The sequence below is a fragment of the Oncorhynchus nerka genome, linkage group LG18 (genome assembly GCF_034236695.1).
Source record: "Oncorhynchus nerka isolate Pitt River linkage group LG18, Oner_Uvic_2.0, whole genome shotgun sequence".
Lineage (NCBI taxonomy): Eukaryota > Metazoa > Chordata > Actinopteri > Salmoniformes > Salmonidae > Oncorhynchus > Oncorhynchus nerka.
This window is the reverse complement of record NC_088413.1, coordinates 19,388,850-19,406,310: the sequence shown is the minus strand read 5'-3', so window position 1 is coordinate 19,406,310 and position 17,461 is coordinate 19,388,850.

Sequence of the window (17,461 nt, the reverse complement as noted above, 5' to 3'; positions counted from 1 at the left end):
GGTCTCCCCCCTGATTCTCCTCTACAGAGAGGGAAGGCTGCCATGCCGAAGAGGGCCATAGACGCATTAGACTTACAGTTGAGGGCAATACAGTTTGTTGTTAAAAAATCTATCGCTAGGAGACGATGGAGCGTTGTGTTAATACTGTAAATGCATATTGAATTGACATTGTTCTGCCAATTCTGCTGCACAGCCTAACTTCTTAGTGCCTGCAACTGTAGTTTAAACATACAAAGACATACAAAGTTTTGATTGTTTCGATTTGGTGACATGTAGCATTAAACATTTTTGAGATGCATCACATTAGCGTTAGATTTGTTGTTAAAGGGGCAATCTGCAGTTCAAAAAACAACAAAGCAGATTCCCCACCACTATTGTTGGTATTGGGCTGGAGAAAGTCTCAAATTCATAGACAGAGCTATTGGTACAATGACTGACCAACCATGGTATCACGTTTTACCAATGTTTTGAGGCTTCACATTGTTTGTTTACGTAAGTCTGGAAATTCCGTTGGAATTTATTAAGTTAGGTAAATCAGCTCTAAGTTTTCTTGCACCGTATGGAACAATCTCCAAAATGTTCTTAATTCTAATGTTTTGGTGCACCTAAGGAAATTCAGAAAGCTGATTGAGGAGCTTATTACTGATGAATGTGTTCATTTTTACAACCATATTTTTCTTTCTGCTTGAAATTTGAATGTATATTTTGACGTGTATTTTTTTCTGTAATTGTTCATTCAGGGCTTATCTGTAAAAGAGACTTTGGTCCCGTTATGACTCCCTGATGAAATAAACTTTGAATAAAATTCATTTAAATGTCCAAGAATGGAGGTAGAAATTGCATATTGTCTCTTTTACTAAAGCTGCATAACTTTCCTAAGCATTTATATAATGCAATTAGAATTAGGACAGGGGCTGTATAGGGGATTGAGCCTGTCTATTTCTTTGTGATCGGTGTCCCATCCTTAAATTCTTGTTAATCTAAATGCACTGTCTAATTTACAGTAGCTATTACAATGAAATGATAGCATAAATAAATAAACAAATTAGGCACATTTGGGCAGTCTTGATACAACATTTTGAACAGGAATGCAATGGTTCATTGGATTAGTCTAACACACTGCACATACACCCCTGCCATGTAGTGGACAAAATCTAAATTGCAGCTGGGCTGGAATAATACATTACGGCGTTTCTCTTGCATTTCAAAGATGATTGTGCAAAAAGAACACAAAAACCGGTTGGTTTTGTCTTTGTATTATCTTTTACCACATATATTGTGTTATATTCTCCTACTTTCCTTTCACATTTCCACAACCTTCAAAGTGTTTCCTTTCAAATGGTACCAAGATTATGCATATCCTTCCTTCAGGCCCTGAGTTACATGCAGTTAGATTTGGGTATGTCATTTTAGGCAAAAATTGAAAGAAAGGGGCGATTCCTTAAGAGGCTTCTCACCTTGTCAGCTCAGGTATTCAAACCAGCTACCATTTTGGTTACTGGGCCAAAGCTCTAAATGCTACCTTATAGCATTAGCTTTTAGCGTTAGCATTATGTAATGAATTGTCTTTCTGTTCATATTATGCTCTTCTTTGAATTTACAGTGAATTCTGAAAGTATTCAGACCCCTTGACTTTTTCAAGATTTTGTTACATTACAGCCTTATTCTAAAATGGATTAAATCATTTTTTCCCTCATCGATCCCCGAGCAGACAAGGTGAAAATATGTTGTTCTGCCCCTGAACAAGGCACCTAATTAACCCAGTGTTCTTCATTGTCAATACGAATTTGTTCTTTAACTGACTTGCCTGGTTAAATAAAGGTTAAGTAAAAAATGCATAATAATTCAAATCCATCTACACACAGTACTCCATAATGATAAAGCATAAACAGGTTTTTAGAAATTTTTGCAAATTTATAAAATTTAGAAATCTGAAACTATTAAATTTACATAAATATTCAGACACTTTACTCAGTACTTTGTGGAAGCACCTTTGGCAGTGACTACAGCCTTGAGTTTTCTTGGGTATGATTTTACAATCTTGGCACAACTGTATTTGGGGAGTTTCTCACCTTCTTCTCTGCAGATCCTCTCAAGATCTGTCAGAATGGATGGGGAGCATCACTGCATGGCTATTTTCAAGTCTCTCCAGAGATGTTGGAGCGGGTTCAAGTCCGGGCTCAGGCTGGGTCATTTAAGGACATTCAGAGACTTGTCCCGTGGCAACTCCTGTGTTGTCTTGGCTGTGTGCTTAGGGTCATTGTCCTGTTGGAAGGTGAACCTTCAACCCAGTCTGAGGTCTTGAGTGCTCTAGAGCAGGTTTTCATCAAGGAACTCTTTGTACTTTGCTCTGTTCATCTCAATCTGACTAGCCTCCCTAAAAAATATCCCCAAAGCATGATGCTGCCACCACCATGCTTCACCGTAGGGATGGTGCCATGTTTTCTCCAGATGTGACACTTGACAATCAGGCCAAATAGTTCAGTCTTGGTTGTATCAGGCCAGAGAATCTTGTTTCTCATGGCCTGAGTCCTTTAGGTGCCTTTTGGCAAACTCCAAGCAGGCTGTCATGTGGCTTTTACTGAGGAGTGGCTTCAGTCTGGTGGGTCTACCATAACGGCCTGCTTGGTGGAGTGAGATGGTTGTCCTTCTGGGAGATTCTCCCATCTCCACAGAGGAACTCTGGAGCTCTATCAGATTGACCATCGGGTTCTTGGTCACCACCCTGATCAATGTCATTGTCCCCTGATTCCTCAGTTTGGCAGTTTTACATGCACTGTCAACTGTGACCTTATATAGATAGGTGTGTGCCTTTCCAAATCATATCCAATCAATTGAATATACCACAAGTAGACTCAAATCAAGATGTAGAAACATCTCAAGGATGATCAACGGAAACAGGATGCACCTGAGCTCATATTCGAGTCTCATAGCTAAGGGTCCCAATTATTATGTAAATAAGGTATTTATGTTTTTCTTTTTTCTAAAAACCTGTTCTTGCTTTGTCATTGTGGGGTATTGTGTGTAAATTGATGAGGATTTGTGTTTCTTTTTAAATCAATTTTAGAACAAGGATGAAATGTAACGAGGAAAATGTAAAGGGGTCTGAATACTTTCTGAATACACAGTAGGTCCTTGTCTGTCACTAAGATTTACATAATGTAATTCAAATGTATGGGAATGACTGTGCATGAGACTTGGCTAATGGTGACATCGCTACACAACATTCTAGTCCAGACAGTGAATACTCCTAGAAAACCATTAAGCTCCATCCAAACTGGAAAATACCGTGGACCCTGCTGACATAAAAGGGATAGCTCAGAATTCTGGCAATGAGGCCCTACATCTACATCAAGAGATAAACTTGAGGATAACATGTTTATTTATCTGTGTCCAGTATAAAGTTAGAGGTAGCTAGCTTGCTAGCAGTACCCAAAGACGTATAGCCTTTGTACTAAGCTGGCTAATATTGGCTTGAGCAATTACTTCTACCTTCTTTCACATTGGACGGAGATGCATAAAAAATAGTATTCAAGAGGTCTTTTGACTCTCAGGAAGTAGAAAAAAGAGCCTCTCGAACTATACATTTGACATACTCTATTTTAATGGAAGACGCAGGTCAATCCAAATGTCAACATATTAGTCAAAAAGAGGCAACTCTAGATGAGTGTCATATTGTTTTGAGTACTCTTCTCAACATACTGTAGCTGCCAAATCCTAACCCCTGGACAGAAGTATAGATGCTCAGGTACAGTGAAAACTAAATGTCTTACCTTTTCTGAAAAATCTCAGTAACTTGAATCAATTTGTAATAATAACATTGTCTATCTCTGTTTTTAAGCTTCTTTCCTGTGTTGGTGAAACTGGTTTTGCACTAAATGTTACAAATCTCCAGATTCACTAATAATCTATCCTCTGGATTTTTTTTCTCTCTCCTTTATTTTCGAACGCAGCACTTCCTATTCTTCAGAGACTAAAGTAACAGAGGACGTGCAGCAAATAAAGAACCCAACTCTTCTTTAACCACTCCGGACTGTTTGACTACTGTGACTCCTGATGCTGGGTGTTGCCCACCTGTCTGCCAGTCTACCTGGGAACCGAGGTGTTCAACTTCCTCCTGGGCCTGGTCACCAACACCTGGTACCTGTGACTGGTGGCGGGCGGCCCTTCGATTCTGAAGAACCAGGAGATCTTCACCATCAACCAGTCTGTCATGGAGCTTCTCTACTGCCTCTACTCACCTACATTGGTCACCAATGTCCTCTTCAATATCCTCTTGGGGCGGCAGGATGCCTAGTGGTTAGAGCGTGGTTAGAGCGTTGGACTAGTAACCGAAAGGTTGCTAGATTGAATCCCCGAGCTGACAAGGTAAAAATATGTGGTTCTGCCACTGAAGAAGGCAGTTAACCCACTGTTCCATTGCTGTCATTGTAAATAAGAATGTGTTCTTAATTAACTGACTTGCCTAGTTAAATAACCTATTTTTAACTGTTTTGCTTGGCTTGACAAAAAATGAAAAATGTAACTTTACAAAATCATATTTTTTACTTGTATTACATCATGTAAAGCAGTTACTTCTGTACTTTTGAGTGATGTTATATATTGACATGTATTATTTGAGGGCCTCCTGGGAGGTGCAGTGGTCTAAGGCACTGCATCGCAGTGCTAGCTGTGCCACCAGAGATTCTGAGTACGAGCCCAGGCTCTGTCCCAGCCGTCCACTGAGGTCAATGGGGCGATGCACAATTGGCCCAGCATCGTCCGGGTTAGGGAGGGTTTGTCCATCAGGGATATCCTTGTCTCATCGCGCACTAGTGACTCCTGTGGCGGGCCGGGTGCAGTGCACGCTGACCAGGTCCCCAGGTGTACGGTGCTTCCTCTGACACATTAGTGCGGCTGGCTTCTGGGTTGGATGTGCGTTGTGTCAAAAAGCAGTGAGGCTAGGTTGGGTTGTGTTTCGGAGGACGCATGGCTCTTGACCTTGGCCTCTCCCGAGCTCGTACGGGAGTTGCAGCGATGAGACAAGACTTTAACTACTACCATGAAATTGGTGGAGAAAAAGGGGTAAAAAATAAAACATTAAAAAGACATGTATTGCATGTTTTAATAGAAATGTGAAATAAAGCAAATCTGATTGATTGTCTGTCTGTTTGTCTGTTTGTCTGTCTGTCTGTTTGTCTGTTTGTCTGTCACGTATGATTACAACATGTATCCCCCTTCAGTGAATGTATGCACATGTCTTGGTTACTTTACTAAACATGCAAACCAAGAAAGGGTCATTGAATTCGTTTTTAGCTTCCATGAATATTGACACCTGCCTGATGTTTTCATTGACTACTTACATTACATTGTATTTTATCTGGTGTAACTGTCTCTGTTTAGGAGAACTGCCTATTTCTGGAGTGGATTTTGAAATTGTTGTTGTGGTCAATATTGTTGTGTTTTTAAAGATTACCACACAAACAGACTGAATAAATGACCCAACATGTTAGTGTTTTTGGTATCCTTGGAACCCTTAAGGATGTGGTTGTCAGAATTTCAAACCTAATGCTTGTCTCTCTATCTACAGGCAACACCTTATGCATGTATGTAGCCCTTTACACTCCACAACCCGTATTCGGGTTGAACATTATAGATTGGTTCAATGATAAGCGCATAAATTGGATGCAGTGGCTATACAGCAAACATGGTATACTTGAGGTCAGAGCTCAGCCCAGGCTCATGGTCTCTGTTTTACATAGCTGTACAGGATTCAACTTACAATACTTTCTAATGTCAGCACCAAGCGCAGCAACAAGATGCCCCCTTCCCTCCCACTAATTGGGCTACCTTTACACGCTTGTGTCACGCTCTGACCATAGAGAGCTGTTTATTCTCTATGTTGGTTAGGTCGGGATGTGATTAAGGGTGGGTTATCTAGGAGAATTATATACCCATGTTGGCCTGATTATGGTTCCCAATCAGAGACAGCTGTTTATCGTTGTCTCTGATTGGGGATCATATTTAGGTAGCCATTTCCCCCATTGTGATTTGTGGGATCTTGACTATGTTTGTGTGTAGTTGCTTTCTGCACTGCATGTAGCTTCACGTTTAGTTGATTCACTTTATTGTTTTGGGCTTTATGTTCTCTTCCTAATAAAAGGATGGAAACATTCCCACGCTGCATCTTGGTCCACTCCTTTTAACAAATGTGACAGTTTGTTTTGGTCTGAGAAGGAAATGTTGTAAATCAAGAGGACTCAATGTCTTCTGAAAGTTGAGAAGTTAAGGATTATAATATATGCTGCTTTGATGTCATACAAGCAAACCACACAGTCCAAATGTGCACATGACATTTGCATATGACAGAAGTCATGTCATTTATAGTATCAAAGATTATGTTTGATGTACAATTTTTTTTTAAATTGCATCTTATCATGGGTTGTTCTGAACCGAATGGGCCTATATTTGTCATGTTGTGAAGAGCATTAGCCGCTGAACACGCATCTGAATGGACTCATGACAGGGTTGTGTTCGAGACCACCTAAAGCGAGACCGATTCAAGACCGGAGCAAATTGAATCAGAGTCAAGACCAAGACTGGAGGGGGGGATGAGACTGAGTCAAGACCGAGCCCGGGAGGGGGACAAGGGGTCTGACATCGAGTCAAGACCGAGACCAGTAAAATGGGAGTCCAATTCATGTATGTTGTTCTGAAATATCAACACAGAAGTACCTGACATTTTGAACTCTTATTACAAAGGCGGTTTGACAAAATTACAATCATGTCTTGAATTGATTTATGGTGTAGCTGATGCTCCTATGGTACTTATATATATATATATATGTATATTTTGTAGCATTACAATTTGTCAATACCAAGCAAAACAGTCGCAATAGGTTGCAATTGTAAACATGAGGCGATAGTAAAATCAGACAATTTTCCTCCTAATATCACTCCGCCATACAAAGACAAATAAAATGGCAATTTTGCACACAATCAACCCCCCCCACAAACACACACACACTCACACACACACACACACACAATTTAGTTGCAACATGAACCAATTATTAAACAGGCCAAAACCTCTAAATAGCATGAACATGATGATGTAATGGGATGGTATAGAACAATAACGTGCGTTAGGTAGAGGAGGGGAATAACTAAAGCAAACGTGTTGTATCTCACAAAATGCTGCTGCTACTTCAAAAATATTCATCAAATAAATTGCACAAATTATTACTATGCTATCTCTGTATGTTTTAACAACAGCTAACTGTATGTTTTAACAACAGCTAACTCTGTATGTTTTAACAACAGCTAACTCTGTATGTTTTAACAACAGTTCCAGGCAGTTGTGCGCCGCGATATAGGCAGAAGAATTTGAATTCAATGCGTATTCAACACAACGATCTATCATCTCCCAATGAGAGTTTGTCACACAACCCTGTAGTGCCAGCAACTGTAAATCTAACATGTCTCTGGCCCTCTTCTGCATGGCAGCCTTCCCTCCCTGTAGAGGTGCATCAGGGGGGAGACCAGGACACTGAAGATGTTACCAATCAATAACAGGGGGAAGACAATTGCAGTTGTAGTCAAGACTGGATGAAAAGGTGGCCCAACCAACAACCACCGTGATGGAGCTCGCCAAGATGATCACCAGGTTAGTCAAGAAGATCACAAAAGCTCTCATCTTTTGTTGGTCAGTCGTCGTGTTTCTTCTCTCCCCCTCTAACCCCCTCTACCTCTCCTGGACCAGGCTGCTTCAGCACACGCAGGATGAAGAAGCAGCAGAGAGAATTTACTGCCACCCGAACGCAATAGACAATGATGAGCACATGACCTGTGGTTTCTTCATTACCTATTAAAGTAATACAATAACATGTGTAAATGAGCGACCTCATCCAGACCACGGTTGAACACGCCACCCTGTACCTCCGGAGTCTGTATTTGAGGAAAGCCACAGGTTGGACCACCGCCAGGTAGCGCTCCACACAGATACAGCTCTGGATCAGGGGCCTGCAGGTCCAGGAGAGGTTGTAGAGGAAACCCACAGGTTGGGCCACCGCCAGGTAGCGCTCCACTCAGATGCAGCTCTGGATCAGGGGCCTGCAGGTCCAGGAGAGGTTGTAGAGGAAAGCCACAGGTTGGGCCACCGCCAGGTAGCGCTCCACACAGATGCAGCTCTGGATCAGGGGCCTGCAGGTCCAGGAGAGGTTGTAGAGGAAATGTAAAGTCTCCCGTTACATAACGTTGTGTATGAGGTAGCTGGTCACTTCAAGCAGACCCTCGACACAGAACACCAGCTCCACTGCAAGCAGATTAATAGTGAAGACCTGGGTGGGTTTGACACCTCCATAGAGAATTCCACTCAGAGAGCCAGAGGCACCAGACCAGAGCTGGCATCCCCAGGAGGAAGCACAGGGCCTGGGCAGGACCAGAGAGCACCATCCCAACATAGCCGTGATAAAAACAAAACCCGCAGCTGGAGTTTGTGTGGTTTCCTGAAGAGACATTTATCCTTGTGGAACAATGTCTGAGCCCACTGATATACGAGAGAGGAGAGATTACACAATTAATTCATGTAGGTTTTCAAATATTGTTTGCAAAGAAAATCATGCAATAAACTGATGCAAAAATACATGAGCATAATTTGATATCTATATTTCTACTGTCATGTCAGTCAAGATATTGTTCCTTGTCTCAGAAAGTCTGAATGAAAATATGAGATGTAAAATGGTTAGCCGAAGATAACATACTCAGGGATGTTAAAATGTAAAATAACCCACCTAAGTTGTTTTGGTAACTCAGACCTTCCTTTGAGATATTTGTACTTCTCTCTCCTTGAGAACTCTGAGACCAACCCGATGGTATAACACCTACATGTATGGGTGATTTAAGCCAACGCACTCTGTCCTGTTCTTCCTAACAAGTCACGTGTTGTGTTATTTACATACACACCTGTGAGCAGTGATGAATTGAGCTCCATTGTATGACCATTTTACAGCAAGTGATTATATTGACTAGAAATCCCATCAAAACGTAAAATCAACGAACAAAACAGACAAAATGCATATGCCAAATGTTTCACATTTACACACACACACACACACACACACACACACACACACACACACACACACACACACACACACACACACACACACACACACACACACACACACACACACACACACACAGAATAGGGTTGCACTTGCAGATAAACCATATGTGATATCTTAATTTAAAAAACATACTGTACATTCTATGTTTAAAAACACAATTTCTCAAACGTTTTTTAATTCATGTATTAATCATTAACTAAAATAGAGTCATGTATGTCCAGTTATAATAATATTAGAGTTTTAATCCAATAGAGAGTTAATGTGTGAATTAGTTTCAATAGTATGTTACTATGTTATAATTCAGTAGTACTCAGTAGTAAAGTAATATTATGTAGGCTAGTAAGTAGTAGCTTGTCAATCAGTCATGGTAATGTACTGTAATGTTTTTTGAACCCGAACTCACAACGAACAGGAGGGCTTTCAGGGGGCCGCTTGAACACCTTCCTGCAGGTGAGCAGATCTCTCTATCAGCAAGAGTAGGGCAGGAGATGGAGTTTTGGACAGGGGTAGGGACCATGTGCAGGTTCTTGTCCCAGTCACGCTGGTGTTCTGTAGATATGATGAGATATGATGAGCAGCTGCTATGCCAGTGCAATAATGCGCTCGACGAGGACATCACTCTGTGGGAGAAGAGTAGTACTGCGTGTCTTGTGCATACTTAGGTGCTCATTGGGACAAACATGTCTGCCTTGGTCGCTGTGAAAGGACTCTACAGCGACAAACATGGTGAACATAACCACTGTATTGGGGTTGACGACGGTCACTGCTTCCTGGGTACGCAAAGCGCAGAACTCTGTGAGCACCCAGCGGTTTATACTGTCTGTAGCGAGGAACTACATCCACTCCCACTCGCTCCATGGATGCCCCAACTGGGAACTGTTGGAGCTGAACGTGGGAGCAACCTGGAGGGCCCTTTCTGGCTGTGCAGCTGTCACGGCGGCGACAAAAGTCCGCCACATCCCTCTTGTGCTGACTGCAGTAGAAGCCCAAGCGGAGGCAGCAGAGGGTATTGGAATCCCAAAGTGTCCTCTATGCATTCCCTGGAACATAGCCTGCCACAATGCTTTGGGGACCACCACCTGCCACCTGTTTCCTCATATAGCTCCTTTCATGCTTGCTGTAGCTCAGCGAGCCGCAGAGCCTAAAACTTTGACCACAGCCCTTTTGTCGTGTGTGAGAACGCCACCAACTCTTCCAACTATGGTCTCTGCTCCTCCACCCACTGTAGCACTGACTTCAGATCTGTGTCCTGCTCCTCCACCCACTGTAGCACTGACTTTAGGTCTGTGTCCTGCTCCTCCATCCACTGTAGCACTGACTTCAGGTCTGTGTCTTGCTCCTCCACCCACTGTAGCACTGACTTCAGGTCTGTGTCCTGCTCCTCCACCCACTGTAGCACTGACTTTAGGTCTGTGTCCTGCTGCTCCACCCACTGTAGCACTGACTTCAGGTCTGTGTCCTGCTCCTCCACCCACTGTAGCACTGACTTTAGGTCTGTGTCCTGCTGCTCCACCCACTGTAGCACTGACTTCAGGTCTGTGTTCTGCTCCTCCAGCCACTGTAGCACTGACTTCAGATCTGTATCCTGCTCCTGCTACTGCCTCCATGTAGCCATGTCGACATCCTGCAGTTCACAGCAGACAGGAACCCTCACATGGCATGCTGAGGCACAGGCCTCTCTTCCACACACAGCTCTCTCTCACGGACCTTTTACTGCCCACAGCGATGGCACTTGTCTGCATTACAGGGCCGGCAGGACATGGAGTTGGCGTTAGTGGGGGGTGCCCCCGCCCTGTTTACCACTGTGAAGTCTTGCATCTAAAGTTCTTCCAACCAACGTGCGACCTGCCTCTCTGGTTTTTTGAAAGACATGAGTCACTGGAGAGAGAAGTGGTCAGTTCTTACAGTGAAGGACAAGCCCCACAGGTAGTACTTGAAGTGTTTAATGGACTACTCTAAAGCAAGGCACTCTCACAGGATGAGAGTAGCGGTGCTCGTGTTTGTTGAATGTACATCACCACTCTCTGTCCTTATGGCTCCAACTGGGCCAGCACCGCAACTCCCCCGCTTGAGGGGATTGAAGGCATCCTGTCACACCACTGTTCATGTGAAGGCCTCGTGGCACTCCTTTTTCCAGATGAAGGCTTCCTGGAACACCCCTGTCCATGTGAAACCCCGTGCAAACCCTCTTGCAGTATAAGGCCGGGCCAGGAAGTAATTTAGCTGCTGCTGTTGGTCAGCTTCTACTGGTCTCGGACAGCCCACACGTTGTGCTTCATAATGCTGATTCCCTCTTCCCCCACTCGGTGCACCAAGAAGGACACCTCACTGCTCATGAAGTGGCACTTCACAGTGTGGAGCTTCAGGCACCAACACACGCCATAGAGCCCCGAGGGCAGACTGGAAGGAGCTGCCATAGGCCCTGATGTTGTCGAGGTAGACCAGTCACTCCTGTTGGGGGATACCATCCATCAACCTATCCATCGACTACTCAAATGTAACTGGATCGTTGGAGCGTTGCACAGGACCTTGAACTGGAGGAGAAAACAATTTAGAGGGGCACCCGGCAGCAGTCACTATGGAGGTCCAGAGAACCGGGAGGACACCTTAACCAAGTCCAGCACAACCGCCTGTAGTCCGCACATAATGTCAGCTTGTCCTCCTTCTTAGGAACCATGACACTGGTGCAGCCCAGGGGCTCGATGAATTCTGCACGCGGCATCTCCAACACAGCCTTGTCTGCCACCTCCTTGTGTATTAGCAGGATATGGCGGGACATATCTTGATGGGCCGAAGGTCCCCTGTGTCGATCTCGTTCTGCACCAGATGAGTCTAACCCACCTCCTCCTCAATCAGAGCAAATCTATTTCTGAACTCGAACTGCAACTGCCACAGCTGTTTCCGCTGCTTGGGGTCAAGGCCATCACAGTTCGTCCTCCATATCTCATTCACTGTGAACAGTCTCCTCTCCTCTCCCGTCTGAGGTAGCTGGACTGGACTGGAAGAGTGGAAGGTTGGCAGGCATGGGTCTCCTCTTCCTTGACTGCCTGAGTAAAGGGGTCATTGGGCTCTGTGAATGTGACATTATGGGAGTGCATGGTTACTGCAAGCCCTCCATGGATGCTCAGTGTTCACCAGTCCAGGTCTAGCTGGAAGCCTGTGCTCCTAAGTCCAACCCCAGGATACAGGAGTCCTGCACCGCCACCACCCACACAGGTTGATAGACAGTCCTGCCCCTTACTGTAAGAGTCGTTATCCCCTTCTCAGTGGAACTGAGTCTAACTGGTACAATCACTGGTCTCACCAGTGTTACCTTGGACCCAGTGTCCTCCAGGGCCGGGCAGGTCAGCCCCTCCACAGTGACAGGGACTTAACAAAAGTAAACTGACATTATTTGTTGCTTATTTCTTTACTTCTTAGATGCATATAATGTCCAGGGCATAACCTAGCCTGGTGGAACCAGATTCACATTTTACAATATCTGAAGTGAAATAGACAGGTGAACGCAGCGATCTGATTGGTTCCACCACGCTAATCAGAACCACCATTGTCCACCATTGTTTGTGTGAACAACCAGGGGCCCGGAGCTGATCTACGCTGAGATGCTCGTCAATGGGGCTCTGGCAAAGACCTCACCTCCAGCCTCACCTTTTCCTTGCTCACCAACGGCAGTCGATGGGGAGAACAGAATTAGGTAGGTTTAGTGTTACCTGTTCAAACTTCAACATAGTACATGTTTGTGTTTCAGATATCACCTGTACCTAACTGCCATAGAGAGTGACTGTGTATTTGTTCACAGATACATGAGATGTTATACATTTTATGAATAATGACTAAATGATGTATACATTTAACGTAGAACTATAACTAACAGAATTACGGTTAATTATTCAAATTGCGCGCCCTCCAATTTACCAGGTGTTGTCGAATGGTGTCCCGCTAGCGGGATGCCTAGCCTGAAGTTAACTTGGGTTGGAATCAGCCCTCTATGCAATTGGAGAAATCCGAAATCCAAACAACAGACAAATACTGTGTATGTCTGAAGCTCAAATGATTTGATTATGTAAGGTGAAAGAGTAAGGTGAAACCTGTGCCTGGGACAGACAAGTGCTGAGTGATATGAGTGATGATGCTTTTATTTCAGCTTAGAGTAAAATGCAAATCCCTGAGCAGGTTGACGTTGTGTGTGTGTGTGTGTGTGTGTGTGTGTGTGTGTGTGTGTGTGTGTGTGTGTGTGTGTGTGTGTGTGTGTGTGTGTGTGTGTGTGTGTGTGTGTGTGTGTGTGTGATTAGTTTACAGCAAGTAATTTTATTTTACTAAAACTCCTATCAAAACATATCATAAACAAAACACAGATTAACATAATGCAAATGCTGCATGCATACACACACACACACACGCGCGCGCGCACACACACAGATGGAATTTCAACTTGGTTTGGGATTTACTTGTTGGCCTAAGCATCGAACTCAGCTCCTGTCTGTCCCAGCCATAGGTTAATATGTAGAGTGTTGATGTGTTGTGTAGTTCATTTTAAAAGTATGGTACTATGTTATAATTCAGTTATAAAGAAATATTATGTAGGCTAGTAAGTATTATAATGCTATATGGAGTGTTAATGTGTGTTAATGTGTAGTTTGTTTTAATAGTATGGTAGCATGTAATAATTCAGTAGTAAAGTAATTTTATGTAGGCTCGTCAATAGTAGCTTGTCATTCAGTCATGGTAATGAATACAGATGGGATGGACCCTCATGAACCGGGGAAGACGAAGACGATAGGCCACTGGATTGATGCGCCGTAGAACCTTGAATGGCCCAACGTACCAGGGAGCCAACTTCCTAGATTCAACACATAGAGGCAGACCCCTAGTAGACAACCAGACCATCTGGCATGGACGCAGGAGGGGACTCGACGGTTAACCTGTCGTTGAACCCGATCTGAGGACCTCAGGAGCGGAAGGAACCATCACTTCAATCTCCTGATCTATAAACTGGGGGGCTGGTAACCGTACAACATCATGAATGGTGATTGGCCAGTGGAGGAACACTGGAGGTTGGGTGCGTACTTCACCCAAGGAAGGTGCTGACTCTAAGTGGCGGGGTTGGCAGCACCGTAAAGATCCTGTTTCACCCGCTCAGTTTAACCGTTGGACTGAGGGTGATAACCTGAGGACAGACTGGCTGATGACCCCAGAAGAGCACAGAATGCCCTCCAAAATCTGGAGGCAAACTGGGGACCCCGGTAGGAGACTATATCCAGAGGAAGTCCATGAAGGCGGAAATCGTGCTGAATGACTAGCTGAGCAGTCTCATGGAGTCTTGTTCCGGGTGCAGGTCGGACAAGCAGCAATGAAGGTCAGTGTCCGCCTCCACCGAGGGCCACCAAAAACATCATCAAAAGCTCTAGCATTCGCTGCCCTCCCGTGTGAAACGTGACAAGTGAGCCCACTGAAGTACCTTGGACCGTGTCCCAAGAGGAACAAAAAGTCTGTTCGTTGGACAGCCGTCTGGAGCTGCCTCCCTACCTTGCACCTCCCTCTATACCCCAGGACACCGGCGTGAGGATGAGCGACCTGGGGATGACGGATTCAAGCGGCCGATCCTCACTGGAGCTGGAGAACTGGCGAGAAAGGGCATGCGGCTTCACGTTCTTAGACCTCGGACGGTACGATGACGTAGATCTGATCAAAGTGAAGAAAAGAGCCCAATGAGCCTGTCGGGGATTGAGGTGTTTAATATCCTGGATGTAGGCCAGGTTCTTGTGGTCAGTCCAAACCGTAAAGGGATGTTCTGAGCCCAACCAATGCCGCCACTCCTCCAAAGCCAGTTTGACCGCGAGAAGCTCCCAGTTGCCGACATCATAGTTCCTCTCCGCTGTAGTGAGACGCCTGGAGATTAAGGCACAGGGATAAGGCTTTTGGTCTTTCACCGAGCGCTGAGACAGAACTGCACCCAAGCCCATGTCTGAGGCATCCACCTCTACACGAAGGGAAGAAAATGATCCGCATGAACAAGAATGGGTGCGGCAGAAAACCGACATTTCAGGTACTGGAACGCCTTCTCAGCAGCAGAGGTCCAACATACATGCCCAGTCGAGCCCTTGACGAGTGTTGTCAGTGGCGTCGCCACAGCATTAAAGTTTCTCACAAATCTTTGGTAGAAATTAGCAAATCCCCCAAAAAGCTGAACTGTCTTGACCATACTGGGCCGCGGCCAGTTTACCACTGCTCCTACCTTTTGGGAGTCCATCTGTACACAGCCCTGAGATACAATGTACCCCAGGAAGGAGATCTGAGGAATGTGAAAATCACACTTTTCGGCCTTCACAAACAGGTGATGAGCGAGGAGTCTTTGAAGAACCTGGCAGACATGTTCAACCATGGACTTGGAGAAGATGAGGATGTCATCCAGATACAAAAACACACGGGTGAAAGAAGTCGTACAGCACATCATTAACCAGGGCCTGGAAAATGGCTGGAACATTAGTAAATCCAAAAGGCATGATTCGGTACTCATAATGTTCATTGGGATTGTTGAATGCTGTCTTCCACTCATCTCCCTGTCGGATGCGCACCAGATTGTACGCGCTCCGTAAATCCAATTTAGAGAAAACCATAGCTCCATGGAGTCTCTCGAAAGCTGGGGACATAAGAGGAAGGGTTTGGTGGGTGTGGCAATGTGTCTGGTGGGTGTGACAATGTGTCTGGTGGGTGTGGCAATGAGTTGCCACGCCAACAGCGTTACCCTATCTATAACCCAACCACTCCCAATTTTTCAGCTGGCGTTCAGTAAAATAGTCACCTATCTGTAGAGATAACAGTGATAACACGATATAGAGTGTTATTGTGTGAAATTTGTTGTTAGTTTTAATAGTATGGTACTATGTTATAAATTGATAATAAAGTAATATTGTGTAGGCTGGTAGCTTGTCATTCAGTCATGATAACGTGTATAAAATAGCGACTGCCCATCCATAACGAATATGTGACATCGATATGAGTCAGGAACATTTATTATAGTGTCAACATTGAATACAAAGTGTAAATAGGATAATTCTGGTCATAATGTCAGTCTCGTCTAAAAATCATGGCCCCTTTTGCCAAGCTCTAAGTGCTAATCGCCCCTCAGCCAACTTCGCTTCCCTTCATTGAACAGAGCTCTGTTGTTTCATCGCCCCCAACGCCTTCAAAGAACTGCCGTTTGTGACTAAAAGCCAAAAATGTATTGACAATGCCTCCACAGCCACATTTCTAAGGTTTGCATGCTCTGCCTAAGGACCGTATGCGGAAGAGATGGTTGGAGTTCATTGATCCCCAAGTCTGCACCACTAACGCCTGCTTGGTTTGCCATGACCAGAGGTGATGAGTATTACCAGAGATAACCTCCATTTGGTAAATCTGACCATAACTACTGCACAGTCAGTCCCTATACATTTGAATAATATGATGCAATCTTAGTGACAGACAAGGACCCTAAGTTCAAAGTAGAACATAACATGAAGAAAAAGACCATCCATTACCTAATGCTGATGCTAAATGAATAAGCCAAATCCCATATATAGCCACCCTGTAGTAATATTACATGTATTTAACTCTTGATAAAACAAACCAACAACTATTGAGCGTAATACAAAATGTTCAACTCTCCAATAAAACAAACTAACATTCACCTTAAAAATGAAGATGTGATGTAGCTAGCATGTCGTATCACACTTCTCTGTGTCATGGAAATGATCTCACTCCTCTTTTCTCATCCTCCTAGATCTATCTGCTGCCTTTGACACCGTGAACCATCAGATCCTCCTCTCCACCCTCTCAGGGCTGTGCGTCTCAGGATCTGTACACTCTTGGATTGCATCCAACCTGGCAGGCCGCTTCTACTAGTTGTCGTTAAGAGGATTTGTGTCTGCAGCACGTACTCTCACAACTGGTCTCTCCTAGGGCTCGGTTCTATGCCCTCTCCTCTTCTCTCTGTACACCAAGTCACTAGCCTCCCTCATATCCTCACATGGTCTCTCCTATCATTGCTATATTGGGATGACACTGAACTACTTTTCTCCTCCCCCATTCTGAAACCCAAGTGGCGACACGCATCCCCAAACTCAGCATGGATGTCGGCCCACTACCTCAAGCTCAACCTTGACAAGACGGAGCTGCGCTTCCACTCTTTCATTCTATGAAAACATCAGAGCAGTGAATCGCTCCTCCAGGTTCATTCTCTACAACATCCGTAGAGTAAGACACTGCCTCACACAGAAAGCAAACACAACTTGTGATTACGGTATCTCGCTGTTGGCTGTGCTCCCCACTTGTTCCATCAAACCCCTGCAACTTATACAGAACGCTGCAGCCCG